Source organism: Lethenteron reissneri, chromosome 10, assembly GCF_015708825.2.
Source record: "Lethenteron reissneri isolate LAM-NWPU_2019-01 chromosome 10, ASM1570882v1, whole genome shotgun sequence".
Taxonomy (NCBI): domain Eukaryota; kingdom Metazoa; phylum Chordata; class Hyperoartia; order Petromyzontiformes; family Petromyzontidae; genus Lethenteron; species Lethenteron reissneri.
Window position 1 is genome coordinate 2,389,117 of NC_083788.1, and position 10,584 is coordinate 2,399,700.

Here is a 10,584-nt window from a genome sequence, read left to right on the forward strand (position 1 = left end):
TTCCATGACAGTGTGGAAACTGCCGTTCGATCTGCTGCGCTGGTGTTCCATGACAGTGTGGAAACTGCCGTTCGATCTGCTACGCTGGTGTTCCATGACAGTGTGGAAACTGCCGTTCGATCTGCTGCGCTGGTGTTCCATGACAGTGTGGGAACTGCCGTTCGATCTGCTGCGCTGGTGTTCCATGACAGTGTGGAAACTGCCGTTCGATCTGCTACGCTGGTGTTCCATGACAGTGTGGGAACTGCCGTTCGATCTGCTGCGCTGGTGTTCCATGACAGTGTGGGAACTGCCGTTCGTGCTGCTGTGCTGGTATTCCAGGGTAGTGTGGGAACTGGCGTTCGAGCTGAAAGAGAGTTGTAAGTGCCACTGTTATGCCTCTGTCTGTCTTTCATTATTTGTGCTGAAACTTTCCTACTGCAATACAATTCCATTATCTATCCTACGACTACTCCCTGCCCTGCCCCACGGCCACAACCAGGACTACCCCTATCAGAATATATTCAGAATCAGAATATTGATTTAGACTGTGGGAATATTATGACCTATAAAGCTCCTTCTCACAGATGTCAAGTACATCACTGCCCCTACCCCTATCGCTACCCCAAACGATCAAGCAGAGTGGTGGGAATTCCCCATTCCCATAGCAGGGGCCAATCTATAAATGAAGACCAATGTAAGAATTATGTCCAGTACTGCTGGACATTATACTGGACATCCGTAAAAAGAGCTTCATAGCTTATCGAATTCCTCCAGTATAAATACATATTCTGATTATTTTCTAGAGTCATAGGCAGAGGAGAAGAGGAAGATCTGGAGCCTAGAGTTGAACAAGAGCATGAAGTCGACAATGAAGATGGCTGGGGAAGGACAGTTCCAGACGGCAGAGGAGAAGGAGCAACCTCTTAATGAGATCTGAATGCAGAGCGAAATTATTGTTTTCTCTAAGCTCATTGGAGCAGGGAAAAACATCAAAGTCACTTCATGAGAACTTAACCGACACAAATATTCTTCAAGATGCACGTGGAGACTCACAATCGGCTCTTGGATGACACGAAATCTTCCTCGAGATCTAACCCAGAATCATTCGTCCTTCCCTTTTCGCATTGGCTCACACGATCCACCTCCACGATCTCGTCCATTTTAATCGATGCGTCCACTGCATCCGGTTCATTGTGACTAGCGTGGCTTTCGACCTCGGTGCCATCCTGAATCCACGTGTAGCTCAAAGCCTCTTCAGGCGTGAGCCGGCGAACGGGATCCCACCTGCCAAGATATAAACGGGGAATCGTCAGGGTTCAGTTACCGTCTACATTTCTTCTAGGTGTGGCACATGCAATTATTTACATTCATTGTGCTAACGAATGTAAGAAGGCACAAGGCCAGAAATATTGCCCTGTTATGACACAAAGCCACTTCCTGTCAGTAAAACATACATCACTCGTAGTAGTGTGTACTCTTTTATGAAAGTGCTGATGGTGAACACGAAAATAATTATGAATTAAGATAATATGTAGACAGTGCAGTTATATCTTACTCAAGGCATCCTTCGACGAAATCGATTATCTCTCTGTTCGTATTCCAAAGCTTTTTCTCAATAGAGGAGGTGTTTGGAAAGACCTTCCTGCCGTCCACCCTGTGGCACCCATTCTTGTCTGTGTTGGAGAGAAAATGAGTGAAACGAGTTCCGAGGAATAAGAACAAAGTACATTTCGATTTAAAGCTTTCGTGACTGCAGGGATTCATCTTCTTGGTTCTTTCGGTAAGGTCACGTAGAATGGAAATAATAAAATAATAAAAATAAAACATTATAAAATGATTCTCACGACGTTTCGGCCACAACGCAAGCAGCCGTCCTCAGGTGAAGACCAGGTCTGTAATTTGTATTGTTGGGAAGACAGACCTGGTCTTCACCTGATGACGGCTGCTTGCGTTGTGGCCGAAACGTCGTGAAAATTATTTTATTATGTTTTATTTTTATTATTTTATTATTTCCCTTCTACGTGATTTACCAAAAGAACCAAGAAGAAGAACAAAGTACATTACGGCAATGCTTGCCTGAATAATTGTGACAACAGAAGTAGCAACCTGCCCTCCCACTCACCCGTGGAAATGTGCATTCTGGTCGCAGCATCAATCATAGGACTGGGTGGGAGACCAAGAATCTGTGCACAGGTCACAGTGAAATTAATATACATGGGTTAGGTCATTGGACTGTGTGTATCGTAAACATACATACAGTAGACTTCCTCAAATGTATAAAGGTCTATAAAACTGAAACGTTTATTCCCAAGAACTGCACATCCTTTTACACCACTGCCAAATAGATTTAATTTGTATTGGGTACTTAATTAACAAATATTGCCCTTTGAAGGTGACTTCAGGAACCTTCGGGACGAACAATGAACCCGAAGAATGGAAAGGGTAAAAGTCTGTCACTCTGAGTTATTATGACCAAGGCCAAATCACATCATACGTGTCCAACTAGTGTCTGATCACATTAAAGATATGTCTATTCTCTATGTACATACTGGCAGCAGAGCAACATTTGTTCCCATGGAATGAGGCCAAAAGTATGATTGCTCCACAGATTACTTGAACCGTGTATTGCAGTCCAGGGCAGTCTCCTATATCGTTGTTAGCGACTAATGGACCATCACTCAGCATTAGCAGTGTGAGCTGGCTCAACTAAAACTAAGCCATAGGCTTCAAAATCATAAATAATGAGATTATATTTTGCCATATTTCAGGTACCGTGATCATTTCGTCAATTGGATTTCCTGTTGCCGTGAAAAGTGACTCCCCAGAAGCGAGCTCGGCAATTATGCAGCCCAGAGACCACATGTCCACTGCGCAGGTGAGTTCGAGGCCCAGTAATATCTCTGGAGCCATGTACTCGAACGTTCCGAAAAATCCGAAAACTGCACACCACACACAGAGGAATAGCACTGATTGAGCGAGGAGATCATGCACGTTATTTGCTTAGATTTTTTAGTGCACGCGGATTTAAAAAAACATGTTATAGGATGTTAACCTTTATAATTCTATACAGCAATTGAATGTGTATCTTTCTACAACTGGGTCAAAACTGGAAAAGCGTGAGTGGCACTCCAAGAGATGGTTTGAATTTTGGGTAAAGTTGTTTGCAAGCACCTATTAAGGCCTATATGACCTATTAAGGCCTCTGTGGCTGAGGATTAAACTGAGTCACTGAGATTATAGTGCACTGCAGTGCTGCTCACCATGCCACGTTTCCACACGCACACACATAAGAATAACAGTCGCCATTTGCCACTAAGTGGCGGTGACGTCACCACGGCGCCTGTGCCAGGCCAGGTGCACTTTGAGGCCACTTGAAGTGTCGAAGGTTCACCGACAGGTCATGGGACCGAAATGAGTGGCAGATGCACCAACTATGCCCCCTGCTGTGCCAACACACATATAAGACAAAGATCCCCCGTGTAGCCTTAGCAGACTGTTGGGGCAAGTGCTGTTCACGAGCACCTATGAAGGCCGGCACGGCACACGAGGGGGTGGGGTGGCCAGCACTACGCCCGGCTGCTTTTGTCTCCCTAGTGGCGATGTTTACTACACACCGCACTAGCTGCTAAGTTGGGGCTGAGTCGACCTAGGGGGGACCCAGCACCGGTTCAGATAATCGTCACTTGTGTCGGCCATGAGCGGGAATCGAACTGAGGGCGGCCAGGTGCGTAGCGCACTGCGCTAACCGCTGCACTAGCACTCTCCACTCGTATATCGACGAAGATTCACAAAGACACACAGAGACACACCCTCGCACGGAAACACAAGTAAAGCCACTCACTTGGCTTCGTCATCATGACACTCACGCCAAAATCAATTATCCTGATGTTGCCGGTTGCATGGTCTTTGACCATGGTGTTTTCCTAGAAAAAAAATAACAAAGGGCAATAGTGGTTAACGTTCAAATGTGTTCATGGCATGCAGCTCCTACCGTTTAGACATCCAGTTAAGACTGCATTTTACATATTCAGTTTAAGGTGGTTCTCTCCTTTACTCGTGTAAGAAATGTGTCTAACTTTGGGCCAATTGTAGCTGTTGTCATTGTGACGAATGTAAATTAGAATCTCTTCAAATAAACTGCAGAGTGAGCTCGAGAGCAAGAAGAGATAGACAATGTCCAAGATTGAAACGTGTCGATTATTTTCATACATTTATGAAAACATAAACATTCGTGTTGTTCAATGCGGTATAAGGTGCAGGGTGTATGGTTTTTAATTTTAGAGTTACGGGAGAGGCATCTTTCGTCACAGTTGCCTCAAGGCAACACAAATCCATGAATGACGCAGTATGCTATTGTATTTACTTACCGGCTTCAGGTCGCCATAAATGATGGCCTCCTTCTTAAGTTTTGCCAGGGCTGTCAACAGGGATCTTGCATAGAGCCTGATTGTTGACGGCGCAAAGATCGTGGAGTTGGCCTGGAATTGATCAAATAGGTCGGTGCTGCAAGACAAGATACCGTCAATGGTTATTTCCCTGCCACTTCTTGGTCAATGCTTAGGCTCGCTTCATGAACTCGGGGACTTGTGTTTTACAATAGTTTAGGATTTTTATCATGTAAAACCAAATTAAAATTTCTCCCAGGGGAATGATGATGAAACATGACCTGCATATTGGGTTTGAGAAATATAATATCAACTTATAACATGCACAGTAATCACTCAGTAATATAAAGAGAAAATTACTCAGAGGTACGAGGAACCACAAACAGAAAATTTCGATTTAAAACTTTCGTGACTGCAGGGATTCATCTTCTTGGTTCTTTCGGTAAAGTCACGTAGAAGGGAAATAATAAAATAATAAAAAGAAAACATAATAAAATACAATTCTCACGACGTTTCGGCCACAACCCAAGCAGCTGTCCTCAGGTGAAGAACAGGGCTGTCGGAAAGATTCGGACGCTGTCTTTCTGACAGCCCTGTTCTTCACCTGAGGACGGCTGCTTGCGTTGTGGCCGAAACGTCGTGAGAATGTTATTTTATTACGTTTAATCTTTATTATTTTATTATTTCCCTTCGACGTGACTTTACCGAAAGAACCAAGAACACAAACAGGAAGTCAACCAAGTGATGAGGAGGCGCCAACAGATGCCTAAGCTCTGCGGTCTTGTATATATCAAGGTATTATCAACAACATTTTGAACCTATGAGACATCTCCTTTACCAGTGGCAAAATATAGTAATACGTTTTTACCCTTTCAACTGGTACAAAACTGACGCCTTTATACAAGGCATCATGTTTGCAATAACTACAACACAAGCAGTCTGTTTGCATTTTGACTGCTTGTGTTGTGGTTATTGCAAACATGATGCCTTGTATAAAGGTGTCAGTTTTGTACCAGTTGAAAGGGTAAAAATCTATTACTATATTTCGCCACTGGTAAAGATGTCTCATAGTGTAAATGCTTACTCCGAGCTCTCAATACTCTGATAGTGCGCTGTTTTTGAGTTGTACGCCTTTTGGCGTCATCTGGTCCAACACCAATGGAGACTAGGCTCTAAGAAAAGCTGTCTCGGGTGTGGACCAATCAACTTCAAGGACAGTGCATATCATTATCATCATCAGAGTTGTTTCTTTTTGTTTGCATTTTGACTGCTTGTGTTGTGGTTATTGCAAACATGATGCCTTGTATAAAGGTGTCAGTTTTGTACCAGTTGAAAGGGTAAAAACCTATTACAACATTTTGAGCGTTTACATGTTGGAAGGAACCGGAGCCCCCAGACAGACCCCACACTTTCGAGGGGGACAATACTCTGTCCCATACAGGTGGAACAGGTAGAGTCGACATTTGTGTTCTACTGCCCTCTCCTGACAAGCCAGGGTATCACACCTCGACGCCCACGGTAGGGAGTTTCGTTCATAGGGCTCATTATGAGAATTTGCTGTTGCATCTGGTTTCATGATGAAGGTAATGGGTGAGACGGGACATTGCGGTAGGTAGCAATGTTGTTTACAGATAACGAGAAACATTACTCTTGGTTCTTTCGGTAAAGTCACGTATAAATATAAAATAATAAATTAAATAACAGCATACGACGTTTCGATTGCAACACAAGCAATCATCATCAGGTATTATTTAATTTATTATTTTATCTTTATACGTGACTTTACCGAAAGAACCAAGAGTAATTCCTGCAGTCACGAAAGCTCCAAAATTAACGAGAAACATTGTTTACTGTATTTGTAATTATTATGAAGTGCTATGTTTTAATGTGCTGTACAATGTAAAATGGTGGTACCACTCTAATTAAGGTGGGAGAGTATCGTTGCATCATAAACAGTTATGTGCCAGGTTAAGGAGGCACCCATGTCCATTTCATCTTTTAAAAACTACCAACAAAGCCTTAAAATAAAACGGCTGGGACATTCCGATGGGTGGTGACATGGCCTCATGGCAGTAGGATCCCCGCCTTTCGTCGAGGTTCATGGTTCGAATCCAGCAGCCTCCCTGATTAATGCAGCTCTAATAATAGCACGCACCGTGTCTGTCTCACAGCCGATGTCAAATTCGAAAATTACCCAAAAAATTACTCTAATTGCCGTTGTACAACTTAGGAATCATCGCCCCCCCCCCCTACTGGCAATCTAATACCCCAGGTCACTGTTGCAAATGAGACGCATCCTGGTCTAATCTTAATTTTGGAGCTTTCGTGACTGCAGGAATTATTCTTTGGTTATTTCGGTAAAGTCACGTGACTTTACCGAAAGAACCAAAGAATAATGCATCCTGGTCTCTTAAGTTCTCACCTGCTCAAACAAAAAAAAAATTATCTGAAATTCAGCGAATGTTATCTGCACGTTTTAAAAACTTGCTTGAGATAAACACGATGCTGGCGCACATATGTGATATTTACTTACGTGATGAGCTCCATAATGAAGGCGGGATGACGTCTGAACAGAAGGTGTCCGAGAAATCTAATAATGCAGTTATTTTCTGTGTCCTTGGACTGCAACGCATTCATGATATGCGCCTCCATTCTGCATTTCTGAATGTTGTTGCTGTGGAGGGAATGCATCGATAAGTCTCACCCCACTCTTTAAGTCTTGCATATTTTTAGGCATTATCACACACATGGGATGGCTCAGTCAACAGAGCTCCAGAATCATGGCTATGAGCGCTTAATCCCGGTCAACGTCGACATCGTCCCTGCCCGGTCGACGTAATCAGCGCCAACTGGGGAAGCTGCACCAATTGGTTGGGAAGTTGTCAATGGTCGTTACTCGAAGGAGTTACCGCATCCCATCTCAGTGAGGTGAAAATTGTGCACCACTGGATTATGATCACTGTAGTTTTTGAGCTATGTTAAGCGAGTAAGGTAGAAAGTGTCCTGCTGCTCCAACCCAAACTGTGGACGATATTGTCAACCAATGTAGTCTTTGCTGCTTTAATGTGGAATTGCAAAAGTAAAACAAAAATCTCTCCTGAAGACCTCTTGTGGCTAGCAGACCTTGGCATTGGTATTTAGTGCCTGAACATGTTGCCATATAGAAGAATAGAATATAATGAGCAAAAGGGCAGCACTCATCCACGCTGTTGGTCAGTGGTTTGATCGCCACGTTCACGTGGCAGGCACCATACAAATTACATATTGCCTCTTCATGACAAATCAAACATTATTTTGATGGTGTTTGATGACATTTATGAAATTATAAACTCATACAGAAACAACAGCTTCTGATAGAGATGGATACATGACCCGGCAGCAGCACGTTCGCCACTCGTTGCAGAGGTTCAAGGTTCGATTCAAGTGGCCGCTCTTATTAATACTGCGGGTGTATAACCATAATGCATGCTGTCTGCTTCGATGGATGCTAAAGATCACCTGACGTAATTTGCAAGAGTATGCCACTGTGTGCTTGTAACTGGGTACAATGTTTGCCAATATCGAAACCTACACCACAAATCCCTCAATTTGTATTGTGCAACATAGCAATCATTGTCCCCTACTGGCAGATTAATGCTCCAAGTCACTCTTGCAAATGAGACTCATCATGGTATCTTCAGTTCTCACGAGGTTAAACAAAATCAACTTTAAAATTATTACTGTTTAGACTTCCTCTGAAATGTGTAAATTAACACAAATTCTTACAAGCTATGGTTCTCTTCACGAATTCAGATCTTTTTAAAATGTGGTCCATGTCGTTGTTCAAACTTACGTAGAAGTGTTCGCTAGCATCTTGATGGCCACTTCTTTTTTCGTCTTGTGGTCCAGGCATCGGAGTACCTGCCCAAAGGACCCCTTCCCAATCACATTCAGTACTTGGAAGCGGTACACCAAGTGTTCATCCGTGATCTGGAACAAGATTACACAAGTGTTCAGTACTCAACCAGGGCCCTCTCTGAGTGCTCAAACATTACTCAGTCTAAACACACGGCTCATTCAAGTTCTCATTTATCAGTCACTGGTTTGACATTCACACACTCATGCACATGTCTGAGCTCTCTCTGATGTCTCTGCCAAATACATCTTTGCCTCACGCTGGAAACCACTAAATCATTCTATGCAAAGTGTGGGTTATAGAATGTCCTTTATCTGTATTTTTGAAGCTTTTTTCTCAGAGCTGGATGACAAAGATAGTCACTACATCGCGCGCTTCGAGATGCACTTCTGCTGCTGTCTGGAATGCTCTTCCTTCCGATATTAGGAAGCCACTGGAGCGATGCACTGTTAAATCTAGATTTAAAACCCAAAATCACAGATGCCAAATTTCAGGCCCTTTCTCCTTCAGCCTCGTTCACTTTTACATAGCCATGTTCATTCAATTCCCGGATTCCACCCACACAGTTAGTGGCCTCACTCTGTATGCCCTGCATACTATACTCATAGGCTATGCCAACCCCACCCACTACTCAGGTAGCCCCACCTTTTGGTCGTATCAAGAGTTGAGCATTAGGCCAGAACATTTTCATCGATACAAATTCAAAAAAAAAATTGTAGTTGCTTTGTGGCACCAGGAGAGCCTTTCTGAAAATGTCCAAAACCAGGACATTGAGTCGCTTAACATTTAAGTGTTCTTCACATAGAAAATCATGAGCAACATATTAGGTATACACGTGCGTGTAAGGGATGTTGTGCTTTATAGTGGAATGCATGATTTAGTTGCAATGAGCATGGCCCATATTGGAGAGTCTTACCGGAATGTAGTGGTCGTTGATGTCATCGTAGCCATTATTGGAAGGGCCATTTCGTTCAGAACGAATCTTGAAATAATAAACTTCATTGATTTTCAATATTTCTCGACGTTCCTGCACTGTCATTCTGTCTTTGAATTTGTCCAAGACTTCTGCACACACACATGCCCAAAGACACACATGGTCATTCATGCACATATACACGTGTGCAACAAACGTAATTACAATCACAAATAAACCGAGCACATAATGTTACCCTTAACAAAGAGACTCGATTTGGGCCTCTTGTATGTGTGCTGTTAACGGATTTGTAAAGCCATTTAGGGATTGGCTCTAGATAGATGTGGATGTGTGTTTGTTATAGAGGAGTGTGGCAGTAATTCATGTGGTGAATGATGCTGAATAAAGTGAAGTAAAACCTTGTGGTGTGCAGCTCATCCCTGCCACTGGGAAGACGACTTCATCTAATGGATTTGCCTGTTTTTGTCACACAGATGCACACAGAGAGGCACACGTGAACATGCAGGCAAGCATACAGACATGGACATTTCTACAGAGACACAGTGGTACACCCACAAACACCCACTGAGAGACTGCTTGTGGAAGGGCCTAAATCGCAGGGAGCTCTCAGAGGATTACCCTAGAGGGTAATTTTTGGCCATCACTTCCGCGAGAACATGAAACGGTGCCCATATTCCCAGAAGCTAATGGCCAATTCCATAAAACATTTTAAACTGCATTTTTCATTGATTTCTAATTTACAAAAATATGACTGAAGGGTCAATTGATGAAAGTATTTTATTAAACTGGTTCCAGGTCACGCACCTAACCGCATTCATGAAGTCCAAGTAGAGCTACGACCAAAGTGTGCTGTGTAGTAAGCGTGTGTGTGTTTGTGTCCTGGTAGGTTCACTAGTACTAGAGTCCCTTACTGCAAACTCAGCTGATAAGCATTGCCTTGAATGTTTCACGAGTCTACCGTGTGTATGCGTGTCTGTGCCATTAGGTCAAAGCAGCCCGTCATGGTCCTGATTACCGCACCACCATTTCGAGTGCACCACCGTAATAGTTGTAATAGATGTTTACTAACAGCACTTGCCCCAACAGTCTATAGAGCTTACACGAGTTGGGGGGGGGGGGTGGTGGAACTTTGTTTCTTTGCTGTCAGGTAATAAACACATTTGGTGAAGTGACCTGAAAGCCTGCACTGTGCGTCGGGCTTGTGGTCTGTGTCAATTGTATGTTAGAATGTCAGTTAAATATGTAGTCCACGACTACTACAACCTGAAGAAGTGAACTTGTCTCTGCATTGTGCTTATAAGAGTTTGCTGTCAAGTGAGTTGCTATCCGTACATTCGGCGAACACTTACCTTGTGCACAGGTGCAGAGTTATCAGCGAGTTGAGCCTT

General features: G+C 43.3%; 1 long non-coding RNA gene across 1 annotated transcript; it reads left to right on the forward strand.

Annotated features, from left to right (window-relative positions):
• Positions 1-200: 200 nt before the first annotated feature.
• Positions 201-9,612, forward strand: LOC133340806 (uncharacterized). The gene is made up of 3 exons (XR_009754944.1): positions 201-359; positions 2,751-2,857; positions 8,256-9,612. It is a non-coding gene; the product is annotated as an uncharacterized LOC133340806 (long non-coding RNA).
• The last annotated feature ends 972 nt before the right edge of the window (positions 9,613-10,584 follow it).